Below are 20,313 nucleotides of genomic sequence, written 5' to 3' on the forward strand. Positions count from 1 at the left end.
TCCTCACCTAGGCTGTCACCACATTCATGCCAAAGGCTTCCCCTCCCCAAGGAATGCTTCAGACCATTCCCGACTTCATCCTCGCAGGACCCTGTTCCCTCCCACCCCTCCTCTCTTTCCAGACTTGCACCTTCCAGGCTACCTTGATGAGCAGGTTCCTGCCCTGTGCGGTGTCCTTGCTGCACAGCTTTTGAAAGATCCTCAATGGCTTCCTGAAGAGAGGCAAGGGAGGCACGATCAATGGACGAATAATGTGGCAGGGTTGAGTGCGAGTGCCTTTTCTTTGAGAACCCCAAAGTGTCAACCTGCCTGGTTGAGGGTTTCTTCTGGGATCCTCTGAGCACTAAGGTCTTTGTAGGACATGGGAGGGAGCTCACATGTGGCTCGTCCTGGGCCTCCCTTCCCATATTCATTGAGAAACACTGTTTGGGTCAATTTGGGGTTCAAATGGGCAGAGAGCTTAGTGGCTGTCAAGGAAACACGTGAAGAGATTTAATGCAGCTCAGCCCCGTGTGGGACATTTGGCAAAACTGATTTCTAAAGCGGGAGGCATGGTGGCCTCTTCACCAGGAAGGCTGAGAGACGCACCCACCAGCCCAGGTCCTGTGGTCGGGGTTTGCCGCCTCCCAGAAGGTCCAAGCTGCCTGAGGGGGAAGAGGACAAGCCTCTGGGAGCTCCCTCATCCATCCTGGTCCCTCCATGGAGAGAGGCCTACTCACCTGGAAACCTTCCCCCACGTGTTCTCGAGGCGGTGAATGGAGACACTCTGCAGAGCCGAGAGGATGGCATGTAAGGAGGAGTAGTTCCTCAGGGTTTGACAGGCCTGGGGAGGGAAGAGAATGGGCTGTCATGTGGGGAGCCAGCACCTGATTGGCTCTCAAGTTTCAGTCCCCCTCAGGGGAAGGCGCTCCTGCTGGAGGAAGCCGCTGTCCAGGGACCTGCCGGAGGGCACACGTGAGGCCCAGAGGAGGAGGAGGATTTTACCTCACTCCAAGGAAGGAGCCAGGCAGAAACGGAGCATCCCAGCATAGGGCCACACAAGGCGAGGTCAGCATGCCCCTGGACCAAAGAGCCTAGGGACTGCACAGTCTCTAGGGCAAAGACCAGGGCCTTCCACTCTGAGACCTGATCAAGGGAAGAGCAGTGCCCGAGACTCAGGAGAGCACCTCGGCTGGGCTTCCCATTGCATACCTTGGCCACCTTGATCCAGTGCTCCACCACCATGGCCCTGTCCCGGGCTGTCATGCTTGGGTTGCCAAGGCAGGTGGTGATGACACACTTGGCCACACCGTTGAACTGGGCGACAGTGGCCCGGACTGTGGGTGCCAGGTGCTCACTGCCAGGCTTGTTGTGCTTGGACCAGACGGAGCCCAGGCACTGATGGGGCAGCAGCTTCTTGAACAGCTCCTAGAGAACAGGGGGACCTTGGTTCACCCAGCCATTTCCCATGCAAGACTTATGTCCTACGTAGGGGTCACAGGTCAGAGCTGGACCTCAGGGAGCGGAGAATCTGGCCTGAGCCTGGGTGGAGACCGTGGATTTCATTCCATTGTTTTTCACTGAGGGAACGGGGTAGAAGGACAACAGCCCCAGGCATGTAAAGCTCCACTTCCCAACAGAAGCAAGGCACTTCAATATCCCCCTCCAGTCCTGCAAACTATGTGCATTATTCTCTTTTTCTGTGTTGGAACAGCGCCACACTAAGATTCACGCTGCTCAACAACATGATGCAGCTGTGCGATTACTGAGAATCTATTTGTTTTAGGCTTCTAACAAAATATCTATTTTCTCTCTTTTGCACATATATCTCACTCAGTAGTGACAGCTCAAGTTCTTTTTCACAATGAATGATTCAGAAATAAGTATCAAAAACAGATTTGAAGAGAACAGAAGAGACAATTAAAAGATACGGAAACATCCTACTTAATAAAAGGCCATGTATTTATGTTCTGAGTCGAATTTTAAAGCTTTTAAAACATTTTATTCCTATAAATCCATCTTAGATAGCAACTGGACCTCACAGAAGCACTTAAATAAACATTTACCAGTTGTATCCTGGCGAACAATATTTCTTGCTTTCTCAGCTCCCGGTGCCCCAGATGTGGTGGCGCTCCTCGATCGCACTGGCTCGGCCACATCCGGGTGGCTCCGCCAGCTGAGAGAACAGGATCTCCCCACGGTGGCTCCTTTCGGAGAATAGAACACAGCCTGATAAAGGATAAGACAAGAAAAATAATCTAAAGGCTGACTTCCTTATCATTCATTGCACAGCCTGTGTTACTCAGCAGATTTCATAAATCCAACTGTATATAATCGGCAGCTTCTCTTGTTGCAAAATTAGGTATCACTTCTCTGCTTTCCTCTCCTAGAGCTCTGGTCAAGTATTTCAAATGAGTGGTCAAGGGTCCAAGAGAAATACAGGAGATAAGAGACCGAGACAGAGATTTCTGCACAGGTAATGTGCTGGTGGCTGCCACCTATGGGTCGTTTTCACACCCAGGTTCCTGAGAGTATATTTTGTTTCCACAAATCCAGTGCTTAGAAGGCAAGTATTTTTATAATGAACATTTGAATTCATTTTTATTTTTAATTTAAAAAAAATTTTTTTAAAATATATGTTAGTCACCATACAGCACATCCCTGGTTTTTGATGCAAAGTTCGATGATTCATTAGTTGCGCATAACACCCAGTGCACCATGCAATAGTGCCCTCCTTACTACCCATCACCAGCCCATCCCATTCCCCCACCCCCTCCCCTCTGTAGCCCTCAGTTTGTTTCTCAGAGTTCATAGTCTCTCATGCTTCATTCCCCCTTCTGATCACCCCCCTTTCTTTATCCCTTTCTTCCCCTACCGATTTTCCTAGTTCTTATGTTCCATAGATGAGAGAAACCATATGATAATTGTCTTTCTCTGCTTGACTTATTTCACTTAGCATTATCTCCTCATGAGCAAGATGATAGATCAATCGGAAATATTTGCCAAAGGCATTAATTACATAATTGAATTCATTCTGTATCATTCCATAAACTGTTTTTCAGATTGTTTACCTTCCTATAAATAAATACAGCCACTCACAGACTGCAGCGAAGATATTATAAGAATCAGTCCCATTAATGACATGTTTATATGGTTAAGTAATCACCATAATTGGTTCACACCTCCCCACATCCACATCCTCTGTGGGCCTCTCCCACAATGACCCTGGGCTTCATCACATGACTTGCTTTGCTAGCAAAATGAGCAAGCAGAGATTTGAAATGTGTTGGAAAATCTGGGCTTGCCCTGTTGCTGCTCCTGGAAACCTAAAACCTCACCAAAAAAGCCTGAGCTGGCCCGCTGGGCAATAAAAGGTATGTGGCCAAGTCCCCCCATCACTGCCCCAGCTGACAGCTGGCCAACCCTAGAGCTGCCTGGCTGATTATTTGACAGCCTAGCTGACTACAAACACAGGAGGAAATCCAGCAGAACTGCCCAACTGTGTCCAACCCAAACTGCCAACTCATAAAATCATGATTTAAACAACTGGCTGTTCCTTTAAGTCACTATGTTTTGGGGTGATCTGTCACACAGGAAAAGCTGATACAGTCTATAATAAGGCTATTGTTGAGGCTATAGTCTACCCAAAGCAAGCAATGTATACTTTATGCATCTTGGGAGAAGAAACTCCTCCCAAGTTTTAGGACCAAGAAAAGCTATGTATCACCTAAGCTGTCGATGTTCCCCATTTGGAATCTGTGATCCTCTGCTGTAACCCTGTGAAGATCAGAGTCACATCTAAGCTTGCTCCCCTTCTCCCTCCCTAGCAAGCACACGGGGCTCTCTGGCATGCATTCTGGCATCTTAACCACTCCGGCAACTCCGCTCCCTTTAAATTTGCCCCAGTGTCCTTACCCATTTTATCTATTGTATTATAGGTACCTCTATGAACTGCCTCAAAATCTTTACACAATAAATTGGAGTACAAGGGAATTAATCCCAAGACTGTGTCACAGCCTTAAAACAGTAATGAAGACAAACTGTTGTCCCCAGTAGAAACCACCACTGATGTTTTCCACCTTGATCTGACTCGAGGTCTCAAAACAACTTTTATCTAGAAACAAAAAAAGCCAAAATGACTCCCATCTGAAACACTCAGAATTTTTCTACCTTGCCTAAGCAGGCACTGGAATACGTCTTTCTAGTGTGGTGCCTGGAGCTGGACTTGCCCAGCTTCGATTTCTGGCTTTCCCACTTCTCAGCTAGGTACCTTGAGTGAGCCCATTACCATGGACTCTCTGTACTTCAGTTTCTGTCTGTGATACCTGGATAGTAACTCAGAAGTTACCAAGAGGGTGAAGAGAGAGAATACATACAAGCACGAGCCATTATTATTATTCCTGTTGCTACTACTGCTACTCCCCTTCATCTTCTTTCTTCCTCCACAGCCCCTTCATAAATTCATCATCCTTACTACGAGGACAGAGTGCTATGAAACACCATCCAACACCACCATTAAAAAGACACGGCCTGTATGGTTTATTCCAAAATTCCATGCATTAATTGCCTATATGTATAGACACACTCCGCCTCCATCTCAGACATCTGGTATTCCTCTGTAAGAGTAGAAGTACCTTTGTCTCGCTGCTTCTTTTCCTTTTGTTCACTTAGTTTGTCTAGAGGTAGGTTTGTCATCTCAACTCCGTAAGCAGTTCTCGCCAGCACTGCTGTCTAGGAGTCCATGACGTTGGCCCACTCGTTTATGAGTTCTTCCCATTCCATGAGGGAGGACAGCACACCGAGGAAGTCATCCCAGAGCTCTCGAGAAATGTACACACACAGGTTTGCTCGGATCCACGCCACCATGAGCGTCTAAAACCAACTAGCCAACAAGAGAACTGAATCACCCTCATTTGGAAGAAGAATGAGTTTTAACAAAATATTTTAAATTACTAGGAATAAAATGAACTTTAAAATAAAAAGCACTTGATCTTGATTTTCTTTTAGCGTCTCAAAATTTATTTGATCAACTGTAACCAGGATCTGAGCTATGGAGAAATCAGCTATTATCATGAACAAAGCTACTGGTTCAAAATCCTCTGGTGTCTGCAGCTAGTCCTGGCTGTAACTTGGGAGAAGACAAAACTCTCGGTACAACAACTATTCTACTTCTTTTTTTTTTTTTAAGATTTTATTTATGTATTTGACAGAGAGAGAGAGAGACAGCCAGCGAGAGAGGGAACACAAGCAGGGGGAGTGGAAGAGGAAGAAGCAGGCTCCCATCAGAGATGCCTGATGCGGGGCTTGATCCCTGAACACCGGGATCACGCCCTGAGCTGAAGGCAGATGCCCAACGACTGATCCACCCAGGCACCCCTGGAATTTACATCCTAAAATAATCATTTTGATTCCTGTGGTTTCTGTACCAGTGAACTTGCTACCTGATGGGATTCCTTTGGGCCCACCCTCCCTTCATGGGAGAAAGGAAAAGGCTGGACTCCACAGCCCTAGGGGCCCCTGCCAGGTCAGTCCTGCCTCATTTCTATGCTTTCCACCAGGTGCACACAGAGCTTTCCCTTTAGTGCTGACTCAAGGACATCGAGAAAAAGCATCCAGAACACAGGTGTGGTAACGGGGCCCCACTGAGGACTTCCAGGAGGGAAGCGGCCACCAGAGCTGGTCTGCAGCAGCCCTGAGCACTGAGCACAGAGGCCAAAGCCCACTGACAGCAGGGCTGACCCAGCCAGGCCGCCCCAGGGCAGCGATGGGTGGGAGGAACACGTAAAGGACAGGCTGGAGAGGCATTTTACAACCAGAACTGAGGGGCATGAAGAAAGAGGGTTACAGAGTGGCTCTGAGGTCTCCGTTGCTGAGAATGTCTGAAAGCACCTCCTAAGCTGGAGTGATGCGCTCATCATGGGACGGGGGCATGGGAAAAACCCACAGCACTGTGTACTTTCAGGGGTATTATAAACACAGAGACACCAAACAAAAACAAAGGAGAAAAATGAAAACATTTCGCATAAGCACATTTTCATGGCGCCACTATATGTTTGACGGTACTATTATTCGGTCATTCTGACAGTCTGTCATTTCAGATAATTGGTTTTCCAAAGTGAATTTAAAGCTTCAAATTGGAAGCAATAAAAATCAGTTAACAGCATTTCAGAGCAATTAACAACCGCTCCTGGGCTTATGAAGAATGATAGAAAACACCAGTTACATTGCTTTTCCACAAAGCAGTCTGATGACAATTTAAAATGGAAAAATCTACTATTAAGTAATATGACTACTTTTCATTCAGTAACATTTTTAAAGCCAATAATAAAAATAAACTATCAAAGTGCTAGATACCTTCTTCATAATTCACAGAAACTGTTACAGAAGATTGATTATCATCTTACTGTTCACTTTGTAAAGCCATCAGTAAGTGGAGGCTTTGATGTTCTAATTATTATGTTGAAAAAGAGAAACATCTGTTTTACAGTATTAATGAATTTGAAATAAACTTACCATGTCTTTTTATTCATTGTAAGCTCCATTATCATGCGCCTACAAATAATCAAAACAGCTTTACAGGCATCAGCTTGTTCTCTTAAGAGCATGGGAACTTCAGGACATGGTTCCAACAAAAAGACGTTTGTTGCATTTATCAGAAATACCTTGAAATCAACAAATTTTACATTAAACATATAAATGTAACTAAACACATAAATCTGAACAAATTTTTCTTAAAGATAATGATATTAATTTCCCTCTACTAAACAATCACCTTTGAGTTATTTCAACTAAGGCAAGTGGTACCAACACATACTCAAGATTTTTTAAAATGCTTCTCTTAGAATCACCTGACACACTTGAAAGACCTTTCCTAGAAAAAAAATTATTAATACAAATTAATAGTGCAACTTTAGAAAATTTATGAATCAGAAAAGTTTCTGAAGACTTCTTTTTACATTACCTCAAAAGAAAAGGGGAAAACAGTAAGATAGGATCACTGCTTCTGGGTGAGAAATTTTGGGGTCGGGGACGGGGAGAGGAAGAGGAGCAGTGGTCAGACAGTGGCTGGGAAAAACCATCTGATTGCTGTGGAATCTCCCAGCACATGAACTTTGCAGGTAGGAAGCACGGCCAGCACCACCCAACACGGGCGCAGATCTCTAGTAGCTGTAGGGAGGCAGGAAACCGGCACGGCCACATGGTCAACAGTACATAGCTTCCAGGTGCATATACCTTGACTAGGAGAACGATATTAGGCAGTAGGATATAAAACCTAAGTGAATTCTTGAGATAAAATCAGATTTAAAAAAACTTAGATGACCAGCCAACAGCTCTACACTCTACCTCAGACCTTTGGGGTACAAGTTCACTGTCCATTCCTGTCAGGGGTGTTTCAGTAGAAAATTGTGAGACGCACAGATGTGGCCTATTACGTAGTCGTAAGTGACTGCTTAGGGGCACTACAGTAAAGTTAACACTGTGTTACTACTGACACAGACGACACCAGTGACCCTTCAGTTTAGGAGACTGAGTTGTCAGTCTGGTAATGAAGGTGGATGGGTACCATCTACCTAGATCCTATGCCTTCTTAAGTCTCCCTTGTGTTCAGCAGTACAAATTCAAAGGATCTGGGAACAAACAGAATTCTCTGGCTCACCTGGGAATGAAATCAATCAACACAACATCTTAAAATAGATGCACAAACGGACCGAAGAAATTAAAATAAACATGCTCAAAAGTCAAGTGGATGAATTTAAATATTGACAGCCTCTAAGATTATCTTGTGCAAGATTAAAAAGGTGTCAGGGCCTACTTTTCTAGAAAGAATTACTAAATAAGCACTGTAATAATTGGTAACAGATGATAACAGCAATTGTGAAGACTTTCCTAGATTTCAAGTGGGAAAAAGGAAAACAAAGAACTTTTTGACTAACCAACTATAGCAGTGGTAGTATAATTTTAGTGGCCACTTTATTTTTTTACTACTCTGACTGAGATCAAGACCTGAGCTGAGAGATCAAGAGTCGGAGGCTTAACCGACTGAGCCACCCAGCTGCCCCTCGCGGCCATGTTTTTGGAAGACGTATGGCATAGACGATCTGCTGCAAGACAGATCTTTCACTCAAGGTATTTTGTTTCTTGATGTGAATTGGAAACTTTGCATACTCCCAAGTAAAAGTGAGGAGTCTTCATATATTATATTCTCCACTCATTTTCTTTTTTAAAAAAGATCAAAATGCCAACTCCATGAATCTTTCTTACTACCATGTCAGTACTGGTTAAGGTAAAAATTAAAAAAAAATTAATACGTCCAAATTGTACCTCTCAACAGCAACTGGAGAAGAGTACTAGCTTATTCAACCTGTACTTGGCCACTTTTTCCTAATGAACCAAGGAAAGGACCAAAGATACTGGATACAAAGAGAACAAACACAGCTATTAGAATCCAAACTAAACATTTTTGAACACTGTTGTGCTACAATCAAGTGGAAAGTATTTTTTCTTGGTTTGGCCAAGTCGATGTAACTCATCCTTTCAGAAAGCAAATTAATACTCTCCTGAACCTAGGGAGATACTGGCAGTGGGATGGCTGAGGACGGCATATGGCAATCCACTTGGAGGACAAGGAATACCAAGGGACACAGGCTAGGGACTCCGGCATGCACTTCTCTGGTGAGGGCACAGATTTTCCTAACAACTGGCACCGGAGTTCTTTGAAGCTACTCAAGTAAAATCATCTTCATTTTGTTTCAAGTTGATTTCAAATTATTTGCTGATTTTCACTGAAAAATGAGAAGATTCAATAGTTACGGAGTATTAAACTGCTAATGAACCTGAAAGCAAAAAGGATACCATGACAAGGAATCCTACTGAGAGATGGATGACAAAAGCATGTCATTGAAAATTGGGCAACAGGCAAGCTATGCCTATGCTAGCTCAGGTGGATATGGGGTAGAGGGTGGGCGCCAGGGAGCAGGGGAAAAAGAGGCATTCTGTGTTTTCACTTAGAGACCTAACAACCTTCCACCTAGATGGGAGCCAAGAGGTAATCAATCTCCCAATCCCCATTTTTGAGGTAAAATCCTGAGGTCTGGGAAGATTAAGTGATCAGCCAAAGTTGTTCTTTCCAATGTTCCCAAATGGCACTGGTTCTATTTAAATACTCATACAGATAAAGATTTAAAAAGTAGAGCATTTATCATCAAACAGGCAATTTTTAAGAAGAATATTCTTTATGGGATTATAGAATCACCATGCTTGTCTTGCAAATTAGAGTCCAGATGACGGACTAACTCCCCATATGTGTTCAGGACATGATTTTTAAGATTTAGATCTCAGTCATTTCACATTCACTGCGTAATAATCCCTCTCAAAAACTGCAACCAGCTCATAGGTCTCCTTCGACTAGAAAAGAATCTTTACAAACTGAAGATGAGCGGTCAGGAAGAAAACTCAGAATGAGAACTTAAGAGCTGTTTACTGACAGGTAGATACAAATATCCCCGTACTTTAATGATGCTATCACAATAAACAAAATGTTCAAATGGACTCAAACCAGAGGTCTTTATGTTTCCGGGCAGCCACGTACCTGCAGCATAGCCTGGGCCCCGGCTTTCCCGTTCTTATTTTCTTCTTGCGTCACACATCCTCTGCTCACTGCACTCGTGAAGGAGTATGTTCGTCCCCAACTGGAAGATCGCTTATGACGAGAACCGTCAGATGAGGTCTTTAGAAGATAAAAACCAGTTAACGGAGGGGGAAGAAGTACATGTTCACATATTTAATTCCTTACACTCACCAAAATTCATGAGAATAGAGGTTTTAGAAGGGCGAGTCTTTTTTCCATTTTGTTCACCACCTCCAGCACCTCAAACAGTGCCTAGTGTTTAGTATGTGCTGAAGAAATAAACGCAGGTCCAGTGACTGAATGAGTCTCTAAAACAGACCTTTAAAATGTGTGATAAATTCCATTTGCTTATCTATTCATTTTGACCTCATGACCAGTTATTAAAACGATTTCACCAATATTAAAAAATCAAAAATTATGGAATTAATACAGATATTTAAAAGTGATATGCCTTTGATTACAAATAGTCTTAAATGTTTGTTGTTAATTGCTGCAACACCCACTTTTAGAAATAATTTCTCAGGGGCGCCTGGGTAGCACAGTGCTTAAGCGTCTGCCTTCGGTTCAGGGCGTGATCCCGGTGTTCCGGGATCGAGTCCCACATCGGGCTCTTCCGCTGGGAGCCTGCTTCTTCTTCTCACACTCCCCTGCTATGTTCCCTCTCTCGCTGGCTGTCTCTCTGTCACATAAATAAATAAAAATCTTAAAAAAAATAATTTCTCAGACTAGTTTCAAAACAGCATGCCAGAAATAGAAATATGACAGATATTTTGTTTCAGGAAGAGATCCCACTGTGTCGTTTTAGGTTTATCCAGCCTCTAGCTTTACCTAACCAGGACGAAAAGTTCCATTCCAGCAGCACTCACTCTGAGGACAGCACCCAGCCCTGAAGTGAGGCTTCTTAAGAGAGGAGATAGCACTCATTATTGGGTTAGTCCTTTCGGCTGCTCTGGGCAGGCCACTGCACAAGACAAGACTGCCAAAACATTCTAAATTTAGTTTCTCAAATGCTATTTGTTTAAACATGTCAATACCAATACGGCAGTGACATTTTTAGTCTCACACGCAGACGTGTGAACATACAATGGTTCATAAAACAAGTCTGCCACCACAGTGAATGACAAAGCTGCCATGCACAGCCGGACCTAGCCTGAGGGGAAGGAGGTGACCAATGATCCTGAAGACAGCCCAGAAGCAGCCTCACTGAAGCAGGTCCTCACGGAACTCAGCAACTGGAGAGAAGCAACTACGATAAAAGAGCCCCGCCGGCCTGTGCCCCACTGACTGGCACCCTCGCCCGATCGGGTAGACTTTGCTAAAATACGTGTACTCCCAGCTGAAACAAGCGACAACGTATTACCTCTTTGCTGTCAGTCTCTGAAAATCCTAATTTTTCAGCATCTTATAGGGCAGCTTCTTTTTTATCTGGTTCTTCCATGAACACAGGTTTGTCCTGGAGAATCCACTTTCTGTACACTGGAACTACCTTCCTTGTTACAGCGATGTCACAGGAAGGCAACAAAAATGCCTAAAATAAAAAGAGAAGACTCCCTTTAACTCCACACCTGCTCAGATCACTGTAACAGACGCATAACAGACATTTCTAATCACCACCACCAAGTTCAGACTTTCCTCTGAAACATACGGAGCCAGATATTTTTGTGCACACCAAACTTGCTGAAGAGAAAAGGCATTTTCAATTGGGCCAGAAAATGTCATGCAATTTAAAAATAACTTCTGTATTCTGAATATTTTTTTCACAAAAATAGCCAACATGCACGCCTACACAGATACTTTAAGTGGCTATATAAACCATAACAGTTATACAACCCAATGAATTAGAAATTGAGTATAAGACAACAGACAGACTACTGCAGCCAGCTGCAGCCAACTGTCACTCCTCCGCCTAACTCCATGTGCAGGGATGTCGTGCTGGTGACAGAAGGATTATTTACACCACAGAAGTTGGCAAATGCTAATAATTGGAGCCTTTCTTTTTTCTCCCCCTTTGTCTTTCTCTTCCTTCCTTCTTTTTCGCCCCTCCCTTCCACCTTACCATCCCTTTCTGGGAGCCCACATTCACCAGCATACCAATGAGTCAAGACTGTACTCAGGTGTTCTGTACTCGCTGGTATGCTAGTGAATGCGGCTTGCAGAAAACACATGAAAGAGAGCCTCTGGCCAGCTGTAGCACTGTGCACATTGATGTGAACTTTCTTTTTTCCGATTTCTCACATTTATTTGAGAGAGAGAGAGAGAGAGAGAGAGAGCATGTGCCCAGCAGGGGAAGGGCAGAGGATGAGGGAGAGAGCAAGCAGACTCCAGCACTGAGCACAGAGCCTGACATGGGGCTCAATACCATGATGCTGAGATCACTGCCTGAGCCAAAACCAAGAGTCAGACTTTAGCTGACTGAGCCACAGAGCACCCCATGAACTTTTGAACATTACAGACTCTCTTTACACATATGCATGTAAGACTTCTGATTTAATGTAAGATTCCAAACATATAAACAAAACGGTAAAGGAGAAATGTATTTGCCTTTTGAGTATTAGCTCTAAGGAATATTTCTGACTGAGGGGTAAACACAAAGAGAGGAACTCAATACTACAGAAGTGTTTTCATTCCATAGATGAAAAATTAAGCTGAGGCTCAGAACACATGAGATATTTTCCCAAGGTTACAAAGTAAGTTAGCGATGATTCTAGGTCTTGAAATCTCAAGATTCAGAGATTTCATACTGTCCTTAATGTTCACGCTACAGGATCCAATGACAGGCAGACTTTAGTGTAACAAGGATTCATGCAATATATATATTTCCATTGATGTCACATCAAATTCCAGAATAGAGGAGTCTGTGTTATAACAAGAAGGTAACATATCAATGTAACAAATATTCTGACTTGTATCTCAAGAACAATCAACAAAGACAAAGAAGAATATGACAAAGTACAATGTTGTCCCAGTCTAATGTTGTTCCAAATTGTATTACAAATATTTTCACACATACAATAAAGTAGAAATACTTTAAAGTGAATACCATGTACTGCCGCCTAGATTCTACCATTAGCATTTGCTAGATTTTCTTACCACATACCTATCAACCCACCCCTATTTATCCTTCTTTCAACCCATTTTATTTTTGATGCATTGCAAAGAAATCTGCAAACATCAGTACATTTCACCCCTAAACATTTCAACATGCATATCACTTCCTTACAGTTCAAAATTTCTTTATGGTACTTTACATAAAATTTATAAATCAGGAAATGCACAAATGTTAAGTGAACCATGTGATGAGTTTGGACAAATGTAGACAATGAGGTAATCCAAATCCAAAATCAAAGGTATATCATGTTATCCTCCTCGTAAGAAGCAAAGAGAAACGTTCTCTGTAGGAAAATAAGGTCACAGTAAAACCCAAATGATTTGTACAAACTGTCTGGTTAATATGATATGTAGCATATTCATTAAAAATCAGAAATATGAGAAAAGAAGTCAACATTAACAACACCACAATAAAAACCAGACAATACTTTAAAGACATAGGAGATCAGGATAAAGAAAGTTTCAAAAAGAAATGGAAATGGAATTGAAAAATAAAATAACCAAAATGAAAAACTCAGTGGGTATGGATTGACAACAGAATGGACATAGCTGAAAACAGGATGAAAAAACCAAAGGAAACACCCAGAGTGAAGCACGGTGAGACGAAAGGATGGCCTACTCAGAAAGGAAGGCAAGAGAAAGAACACAATGAAAAGCTGCTCCTATACTTGGCTGCAGAGGCACAAGGAAAGAAGATTAGCAAAAGAGGGCAGATATGATATTTGAGGAGAGAATGCCCAAGAATTTTGCCAAAATTGGTAAAAGATGTCAATCCACAGACTCAAGAATCACAAACAAGCAGGGTAAATACAGAGTACCTTACAGTAAAAGTGCTGAAAACCAAGAACAATCAGAAAATCTTACAAGCTTCCAGAGGAAAAAAGAGACATTTCCTCCAAAGGAGCTACCACGTGACCTCACATGACTTCTCAAAGACAATGCAACAAATATTCAATGTGCAAAGAGAGAACAGCTGCCCGGGTAGAATTCAATATCCAGAAAAACTGCACTTCAAAAGCAAAATAGAGAAATTTTCAGATACAGAAATGAGAAAAACTTTTACCAGGAGATCTGACCTAAGGGAAATACTAAAAGTTATTCTTTAGGCAGAAGGAAAATAATTCTGGATCAGAGATTTAGGAAGAGATGAAAGTGCAATAAACAGGTAATTATTTGGATAACTCTAATTGGATAAAATATATATATATGAATATATATATATAAAAGAATAAAGCTGGGTAAAATAATAAATATGAAAGAGATAATATATGTGTATACATATAAATAATATATTCATAATATGGAATTCAAATACAGATGGTCCTCAACTTAGGACAGTTCAACTCAGAAGTTTTCAACGTTATGACAGTGCGAAAGTCACGCATATTCAGTAGAAACTGTACTTTGAATTTTGATCTTTTCCTGGGTTAGGGATATGTAGTATGACACTCTCTTGTGGCGCTGGGCGGTGGCAGTGGCTACAGCTCTCAGTCAGCCCTGGGATCGCAAGGATAAACACCTGATACACTTACTACCGTTTTGTACCCATATAACCATTCTCTTTTTCACTTCTAGTATGGTATCCAATAAATTCCATGAGATATTTAACACTTTATTATAAGCTAGGCTTTGTGTTAGATGAGATCGCCCAACTTGTAGGCTAAAGTAAATGTTCTGAGCATGCTCAGGGTCGGTGAGGCTTAGCTATGATGTTCGGTAGGGTAGGTGTATTAAATGCATTTCTGACTTACTCTATTTTCAACTTCTGATGGCTTTATCGGGACAGAACTGCATTGTGAGTTGAGGCAAATCTGTACATAGCAGGGGCATATGAACTGAGAAGGAATAAATGGAACTGGAGTGCATACTTACAGGGTAAAAGTTGAAATTAATGCTAGATTTTAAGTTAGGGATGCAAACAATAAAATATTACAAATGAGTGTAAAAACACTAAGCTTGAAGAGAAAAACGGGATGCTAAAAACAACCAGCCTGAGAGAATTCAATACAATCAGCAATACAATTAGAGAGCAGAAAGTAAGATAGTGAACTTATACACCATTACAGTAGTTGTTATGTCAACTGTAAAGGGAACAATGCTCCAATCAAAAGATAGAAATTATAAGGTTCGATTTTAATAACTATTAAAAGACCATATGCCATTTATAAGGGGACGCCAAAAACATAAGGATGTAGAGAGGTTGAAAGTAAAAAGAGAGAGATACACCATGCAAACACTAACCAAAAGAAAACTGGTAGAGCTATATTAAGAATAGGCAAGACTGACTTTGAGGCCAAAAAGGAAAAAAAAAGTATTAATAAAGAGAAAAAATTCTTCCTGATGAAAGAATCAGTTCAAAGGAACATATGACATTTGTGAATCCATACTGAAACTAATAATTTTGCCTCAAATATATATATGTGTGTGTGTGTGTATAGCAAATACTGATAGACTTTGAAAAAAAATAGACCAATCCACAGTTATAGTAGGATATTCTCAGTAACTTGCAGAACAGCAGATCAAAAAAATAAGGATAGAGAAGAATGGAACACACGCTTCCTACCTTCTCACCGTATTCTCCATGTCTCGACCTCTCGTATTTTTCATCTTTGTCTCTCTGGGGGACAGTTGGGATAATTTCTTCAGGTCTGTCATTCTGTTTATTCAGTCCTCAGCTGTACCTAACCTGCTATTAAACTCACCCACTAAGGTTTTCCTTTACTATTTCAATTATTACTTTTTTTTTTCATCTCTAGGAGTTCTGTTTCCTTATTATTCAAATCTGCTTAGTCGTTTGTTATAATTTCTTGTTTCCTGGAAACATTTCCAAGTTGTCTTTTATTACTTTAAACATGTTGAAGGTATTCATACTGAAAATTCTAGAAAAGTTTTGACTTGAAAATTCCTAATTGGAAGAAAGGGTGATCTGAAATTATTATACCCAGTTAAACTGTTTTTCATGTGGAAAAGCAAAAGGGAAACATTCCTCATCACAAACGAACTCAGGGACTAGAGCCTCAAGACACCTTCTTGAAAACACCCACTCAATGACAAACAAGGCCATCCAAGAATTGCATCAAAGCAAGCATGTTAGGACTCAGGACACCAGGAGGAGAGTGTAGCTAAATTCAGAACCAAGACTGAACAACTCTGCACATCAGAATTCCAAAACTGACTGCAAATAATAGTAAATTCAGGCTCACAATTGATAATATAATGAAATAAGTGGATGGGAACAGGAGGCTGAAGAAAATACCAGGCTGATAATTTCTTCAGATTTCTTAAGAAATCAATAAGTGCTATCTAAAATTACACCATGGGGATAAAAACTGATGCCACCACCTTAATGTGATTTTAATCTTCTCATTATAGATAAATATTTTGGTAATTAATATTTCTTGTGTTAAAGGAAATGTTTATTTGAATTTCTACAATTCTGTTTCTCTTTATTTTTTCTGCTGTCAAATTCAAATAAAATAAAATTCAGAGCTCTTCATTAAAAACGCACAAAAGCATCATTAAGAATTAAGATTCCATTGTCATAAAGTTACCTGTCAATCCTTCACCCCCACCCCGGTGCCTCCACATACCCTCCCATTGTCTCTGCCTTTACCTCAGTCAACCTCTGTCTGGTTTTACCTTCACCCATCCATGGCTGGCTGCCTGCGTGTCCATCTTTTTTTTTTTTTTAAAGATTTTATTTATTTATTTGACAGAGAGAGACAGCCAGTGAGAGAGGGAACACAAGCAGGGGGAGTGGGAGAGGAAGAAGCAGGCTCATAGCAGAGGAGCCTGATGTGGGGCTCGATCCCATAATGTCGGGATCACGCCCTGAGCTGAAGGCAGACGCTTAACCGCTGTGCCACCCAGGTGCCCCTGTCCATCTTTAACTGCCTGCCAATTTTCTGTCTGCCTGTCTGTCTGCACCTACGCACCTGTCCATCTACACCTCCCTGCTCACTTCCACCTCTGCCAGCTGGCCTGTCTACACCTACCTGTCTCATCTTCTGTGCCTGCCTGCCAGTTTGTTTATGTCCATCAGCTCCTCTGTAAGCCTTCCTGTCTGTCTGCCAGGCTGCTCTCTGTTTATATCCTGCCTTACCCATCTCCTCTCTGCCAGGCTCTTATTTGCTTCTCTAGCTAGCCAGGCCAGCAGTCAAATAGACACATGCAGGAATACCTGGAATGATACTCTACAAACATCAACAGGGGTTGCTTAATGGCAGTATTTTGAGTGATTGGCTTGGGACTCTATTTGTCTAATGAATATTCACTTTTTTAAAAATAAAGTTATTTTTTAAAACAAAACCAACACCAACAAAACAACATAATCGACAAATAACCTTTAGAGCAGTGCTTTGAACTTTTCAGACCCATAACCTAAGTAAGACATTTTACAGAAGCATATATGCATTTGGATAATAAATGTTGTTTTAGAAGGTTTACAAAGAAATACTAATCCTTAGAATATGCAGGGTACTCTGAAATGTTTCAGTCCAGCCTATTTATTCTCTTCTATTCCATTATTTTAAAACAATACTGGCCTTTTTTTTAAAGATTGTATTTATTCATCTGGGAGAGAGAGACAGAGCACAAGCAGGGGGAGAGAGAGAGGGAGAAGCAGACTCCTCGCTGAGCTGGGAGCCCAGTGTGGGGCTTGATCCCAGGACCTGGAGATCATGACCTGAGCCGAAGGCAGACGCTTACCCATCTGAGCCACCCAAGCACCCCAAAATACTGGCTTTTGATAAGTTGACTTCATGACCTACAAATGGTCACAACAGGTAAGAAAAACACTGGTAAGAAGACAAATTTCCAGCGGAGTGACCCCGAGACCAGAACTGCCCCACCTGAAGCTTCTACCACTCACTGTTAGCCTGCCTGCTGGGGGCAGCAGTAAACTGAGGCTGCCCCTGAGCACCACTGAACCTCGTCTCCCCTCATTTACCATCTATTTCCACTGCCTGCAACCTACCGAACCATCCAGGCCAAGGAGACTTGCACAGTTAGCCCCTGTCACGAGCCTCTCTGCGCTCGGGGCCCCTTGTCAGCATTTATTTCGACACCACACCCATGGACATCTGACCTTCCTCCATCATGCACTGTTCTCTGGTGCATACACACACATCTTACCTCCTTCACTGAGAACACGAGCTTCCTGAATGTACATTTTAAACTTTAATGGCCTTTAGGCCTAAATATTAAATAGTCAATGAACACTTTAAAATTGAAAACGAAATCACTAGGAAACAAGTCACATTTTGCCATCCTGAAAAGAACAATACAGAGAAAGACAATTATCATATGGTTTCACTCATTTATGGAACATAAGAAGCAGGAAGATCCGTAGGAGAAGAAAGGGAAGGTAAACAGAAGAGGGAATGAAACATGAGAGACTATGGACTCTGGGAAACAAACTGAGGACTTCCAAGGGGAGGGGAGTGGGGGAATGGGATAGGTTGGTAATGGGTATTAAGGAGGGCACGTTTTGCATGGTGCACTGGGTGTTATACGCAAGTAATGAATCATGGAACTTTACATCAAAAACTAGGGATGTACTGTATGGTGACTAACATAATAGAATAAAAAAATATTATTAATTAAAAAAAAAAGAACAGACAAAAAAATCCCGCCCCCCAAAAAAAGAATAATACATCATTGACCTCAAGAGGGCAATAGAATGCAATGTTAAAACCCACGCCCCTTCAAGAATCTCTACTTCGTATTTTCACATGCACAACCCTTACATTTTAAATTTCACATACATGCTTTCAAATTAGATTTGATGAAGAATAATGAGAAGGTGTAAATAAAATGTTTTTTGGCTTCACAGCACAAAGATGTCTCAGAAGTTCGGTCATAAGTAGTCTGCAGTTACCTACTTGGCCCAAACTACTTCAGAACTGAATTTAGATTGGAGTGAGGACTAAATGGAATGCAGAATTTAGAGCACCCTCTGCCAGCGGTGCAATGTCAATAATGGATGCAGACAAAACTTTCCATATAGTAAATTAACAGTTTACACAATAAAGGTAAAACCACATCAGTTTAGCATTATCTCGTGTGCAAAATTTACAAGCTTTGTCAATCATATCTAGTCTTATAGTAAGCACTGGCATCCAAGAGCTTAAAACACTGCTACAGATCAGGGCCTGCAAAGTATGGCCTGTCATCCAAATCCAGCCTGCCAAGTGACTTTCCTAAATAAAGTTCCCCGGGAACGCAGCCACGCTTCTTCGTTATGTGCTGTCCATGTCTCCTTTCTCACTACAAAGACAGAGCTAAATAGCTGTAACAGAGTCCGTGTGATCAACAAAGCCTGAAATACTATGATCTAGTCCTTTACTCTATAAAGAATATGACCTCTATCCTCAATTATATGACTGTGATGACTTCAACTGAAATTAAATGGTTACCAAGTATCTTCCGTGGGTACAACAGGAACGCAACAGGGCAACGTTAACGGACAGACTAGGGTAGATTTTTAAGTCCTGGACTATTACGATAAAACAATGTTTTGGCAGCATGACATATACAGTATAGGCTAGAAAGGGATGACACAGCAGGTGCGGGGCTCCAGGGAGCATGCTGCTAACCACGGCCAAAGGAAAAGGAGGGAGCAGGAGTGTGAAAGCCCCCTGCATGGCTTGTCCAGGGATGGCTCAGTGGAGGAGCTGGAGACGAGCAGCACGGGAGGGCTGAAATTAATACGCACACAAGGACACGAGCCCCGTTAAACAAGTGGTCAAGTCATGAGGAGAAGCTGATGTTAGGGAAGAAAATAAGCTCAGCTCTGGCCTCATCATCATTAAGACACCACTAGAATGTCAGACAAGGTCACCAGGGGGCATTTTAAAAGGCAAGTGTGCAAACAAGAAGCAAGGTCCAGACAAAAAGCTTGAGTGAGAGTCTCACGCCAAATGGCTGCTGGCTCCGAGCCCGAAGGAGGCAAGCGTGGAGTTACAGCAGAAGAGGCTCAAGCCCAGAACTTGGTCAATTCTTGGAATCTGGGGTCAAAGAAAACAGGGGCAAAGAAATGAGACAGAGAAGACACAGTCAGGGAGTGAGAATATTACACTAATATTTTCTTAAGTCCAACCTTTTTATTCACTAAAATACAAAATACGTGAACACCTCCAGATTGCTGTGGATTACACTGGGACTTTCATTGTTGGTTGATTTTTCCTTAATGACAGTCTCAGAAGTGAAAGGGTTCATCGCTATCTAGAAGTCTTGCCCCTCCTCGGAAAGCTCTTCATACTGCGCATGCACCGGTCACGTGTGTGCACAGGGCTCCTCCCCTTCTCCCCACGGATCACAGGTCTGCCATTCAGGGGCCTCACCTTCTGTGCGTGTGCCCAGACTCAACAGCTAGTCCCCATCACATGCACACACCCACAAAAGAGCCAGGCTCTGTCTCCCAGGGCACCGGTACCAAGATGCAGGTGGCCAGTGGCTCCAGCCCACACCACAGGTCTGCTGTCTTCTCCGCTGCACCGCGGGTTCTGTTTCCTCTGTCAGAGCTTCTCCACAGCAGCACGACTAACATTTGAGGCCTGATGTTCCCTGTCGTGGGCGAGTGCAGGCCCTGTCCTATG

General features: G+C 42.4%; 1 protein-coding gene and 1 long non-coding RNA gene across 6 annotated transcripts in view; both read right to left on the minus strand.

The window, feature by feature from the left end:
• Positions 1-2,049: 2,049 nt before the first annotated feature.
• LOC113249570 (uncharacterized) lies at positions 2,050-6,641 on the minus strand. The gene is made up of 3 exons (XR_007189232.2): positions 6,493-6,641; positions 4,614-4,861; positions 2,050-2,208 (listed from the first exon to the last, which is right to left on the minus strand). It is a non-coding gene; the product is annotated as an uncharacterized LOC113249570 (long non-coding RNA).
• Positions 6,642-7,700: 1,059 nt separating this feature from the next.
• Positions 7,701-20,313, minus strand: part of LOC130542711 (ral guanine nucleotide dissociation stimulator-like) — a 248,334-nt gene continuing 235,721 nt past the window's right edge. For 2 of the 5 annotated variants that reach the window (XR_008957428.1, XR_008957429.1), the window contains one exon: positions 7,707-11,135. The gene's annotated coding sequence lies outside the window, so the exon portion shown is untranslated. Of the gene's footprint in view, positions 11,136-20,313 lie in introns of all 5 variants that reach the window. The other 3 variants (XM_057306933.1, XR_008957427.1, XR_008957426.1) reach the window with 3 other exon arrangements.

This window comes from Ursus arctos, unplaced genomic scaffold, assembly GCF_023065955.2.
Source record: "Ursus arctos isolate Adak ecotype North America unplaced genomic scaffold, UrsArc2.0 scaffold_48, whole genome shotgun sequence".
Lineage (NCBI taxonomy): Eukaryota > Metazoa > Chordata > Mammalia > Carnivora > Ursidae > Ursus > Ursus arctos.